This window comes from Silene latifolia, chromosome Y (assembly GCF_048544455.1).
Source record: "Silene latifolia isolate original U9 population chromosome Y, ASM4854445v1, whole genome shotgun sequence".
Classification (NCBI taxonomy): Eukaryota; Viridiplantae; Streptophyta; class Magnoliopsida; order Caryophyllales; family Caryophyllaceae; genus Silene; species Silene latifolia.
Genome location: NC_133538.1, coordinates 388,486,538 through 388,489,845, shown reverse-complemented (window position 1 = coordinate 388,489,845; position 3,308 = coordinate 388,486,538). Strand labels below are relative to the sequence as shown.

General features: G+C 39.7%; 1 non-coding gene across 1 annotated transcript; it reads right to left on the bottom strand.

Moving 5' to 3' along the window:
- Nucleotides 1-2,631: 2,631 nt before the first annotated feature.
- Nucleotides 2,632-2,738, bottom strand: LOC141635061 (small nucleolar RNA R71). Its single transcript, XR_012539768.1, has one exon. It is a non-coding gene; the product is annotated as a small nucleolar RNA R71 (small nucleolar RNA).
- Between the last annotated feature and the right edge of the window lie 570 nt (nucleotides 2,739-3,308).

The window sequence follows — 3,308 nt, the reverse complement described above, 5'->3', positions numbered from 1 at the left end:
ACTTGTAAAATATTACATCCCACATGTATTCTTAAAAATGAGATTTAAACATTTGATCATCATGATCAACAGTTGTGATCGCATTATTATCGGAGGACACATATTCCAACAATTGGACCACCATGGAAGCCGATTGCCGTAACTACGTCAAACATTGCCACAATTGCCAAATGTTCGCCAACATAAAACACATACCACCATCCCTTTTATACACCATGACATCACCCTGGCCTTTCTCGACCTGGGCCATCGACATCATCGGGAAAGTCAACCCGATAGGCACCAAGGGGCATTGCTTCGTCCTCGTCGCCATCGACTATTTCACTAAATTGGTGGAAGCACAGTCGTATGCAGTCTTGACCGCCAAATGATATGTTCATTTTATATATGCTTTTACCCCTCATTTTAGCTCGGTTTTTATTGATTATCATACTTTAATTAGTATATTTTTGAGCTAATTTTGTGTTCTAGGTGTATTGTTGTATTTGTTACGGTTTTGTAGGAATCTAAGCATTTAGAGGCTTTTTCCTATGATTTTGTACACCAAGTTCACTAAGCTAAACAAGGCCAAATATTGGACTAAGTGTGTGAAGATTTCTTGGGTTTTGCATGAAGATTAGTGGATTGAAGTAAGGAATTAAACATGAAGCCAAATACAAAGTCAAGCCCAAAATGAAGGTCCATATCAAGGTTGCAAGCATTGGATGCCAATAGAGCTTAGGATGCTAGGAATTTAGAACATTGCTCGGGTGATTAATCGCACATTTAATCACCAACATTGGATACCTTAGCAATTAAGAGGAGATTTAAGGCGAAATACCGAGGATTAAGTGACCCCGATCGGGGCCGCCCAACCCCGATCGGGGTTGCATGCCTGTTGACTCTTACGTTTTTCCCTTCCTCTCCTATAAATAGCAGAGGTATTCCTAGGTTTTGGGCATCCCATTTTACGTCCAAGTTGACTACATTAAGCCTCAAGCATTATAAGTTTTCTCTCATTAGTTTTCATTTCAAGTTTAAGTTGTTTAAGCATTCCTTAGTTAATCATTCAACACTTTGTATTTCAAGAGATTCTCAAGCTTTTGTTATTCAATCTTTTGGTTCTAGTTATTTGTTCTCCCATACAAGTCTTCCTTATTAAGGTATTTCTTACTACAAGTTTATAATTTACATCATTGCTTTAGTTATCACATAGTTTTTATAATTGTTACCTTAGCTTTGTTCTTTTCATATGTTATATCACCCAATTAATATAATTCATATAACCATGTTTAATATTCTCTACAATTTAGTTTGCATTTTATATCTTAGTATGAGTAGCTAAATTCTCTAGTCTAAAGGCTAGGGGAGCCATGCAAAATCAAACATATAATATGACTAAATAAAGTTTATAATAATTTTGATCAATTGCTTCCATCACATGCTTGTTTTGTTACGCTTAATCTTTGATTATCGGCCGTAGTCGTAGATTAAAACTTGTTTATTCGTTCTAAAGTCGAGAGGCACGGAATTGAATTAGACTAAGCATGTATGGTAGGACGACCTAGTCATGGACGAGAGTTTTTCTAGGACCCGGTCTATGGTTGATACTAATGCCGTAAGGTGGGTATCTTTAAGCCTAAGTAATTGACAAGATTATTAGTACCAAGTTTATCATGTTCATATGTTTACCTTTGCATGAGTGACCCGACCCCTTTAGACTATCTTTTATCATATTATTTACATTGCAATTTTTATTAATCATCAAACCAACAAATCAAACCCAAAACATAATCGACCTTGATAAAAATCCACCCATAGCAATTCACGACGTAATTCCCGTTTCCTTATGTTCGACCCCTATTACTACATTAACTTGTGTCTAGGGAAATTATTTTTGCATAGGTACGCGATAAGCCTATCAAATTTTGGCGCCGTTGCCGTTGAAACGGTTTTATTGCTTTTTGAATTGTCGATTTTTATCTTGTTTTCCTTTGTCTTGGGGAACACTTGTTCCTTGAGACCGTTACTTATCACTTCTCTAGAAATTGTTGTCTTATGCCCAGGTCTTCACGCAAGGGAGAATTACTTTCACCGGATTTCGATCCCGAGAAAACCTTTAGGAGAAGACGACGTTTTTGGAAGGAAGTGAAAGAAGCCACCTCACCCGTACAAGTTGAAAGTGCTAGAAAGTCTTACTTAGACGATCTAGAGATTCTTGAAGAGGAGGAGGTTTCAAGTTCATCATCTCCACCACCATCACCATCTACTACCAAAAAGATGGTGAAACTTTCCGATCACTCAAAGCCCACCGCGGCCATGCTTCCGGCCGGAATCACAACCACTCAAATCACCGCGCCGGACTTCGAAATCAAACCGGCTTTCATTAGCCTTGTGGAGAGAAAGCAATTTGGAGGAAGTCCTTTGGAGGATCCCAATTTGCATGTGCAAAACTTTTGTGACTATTGCTCCATGATCCGTCAAACGGGCGTCACCCAAGCCCAAATAAGGGAAATACTTTTCCCTTTTTCTTTGAAGGACAAGGCCAAGCTTTGGATCAATAGCCTTGACCGCACCGCCATGGGAATCACCAATTGGGAGACATTGGCTCTTGCTTTTTACCAAAAGTTTTTTCCACCGGAGAAAACTCAAACGTTGAGGAGCCAAATCACCGGATTCCGTCAACAAGCTCTTGAGAGCTTATATGAGGCTTGGGAGAGGTACAAAGAGCTTCAAAGACAATGCCCACATCATGGGCTAGATGATTGGTTTCTTGCAATAACATTCTACAATGGATGTTGTGCCGAGTCCCGAAGGATTCTTGATTCCGCCAACAATGGGCGGTTTGATCAAATTGACACCGATCTTGCTCATGCCACGATTGAATCTATGGCGGTCCATGATGCCCAATATGTCAATTCCCGAGTTGTGCCATCTAAAGGTAAAGAAGAATCCTCTAACAACTCTGTTTTGCTAGCTCAAATTGCTTTGCTCCAACAACAATTGGCGGAGAGGGATGCTAGAGATTCCATTCAACAAGTCAATGCCATGTCTTCAACGAGCCAAATCGTTGTGTGTGAAGGTTGCGGAGGTGCGGGTCACTATGCCGCTCATTGCCAAGCTCCCATTGAAGAGGTAAATGCCTTTTTAGCTTTAAGACAAAATGCATAAAATGCTTATCCACCGGGTACATTCTCCAACACATATAACCCAAATTCAAGATTTCACCCGAATATGTCTTATAGAAGCAACAATGTGCTAAATCCTCAACCACAACCCTCACCACAACAAAATGCCTATGTCCCTCAACAACAAAAATATATCCCTCC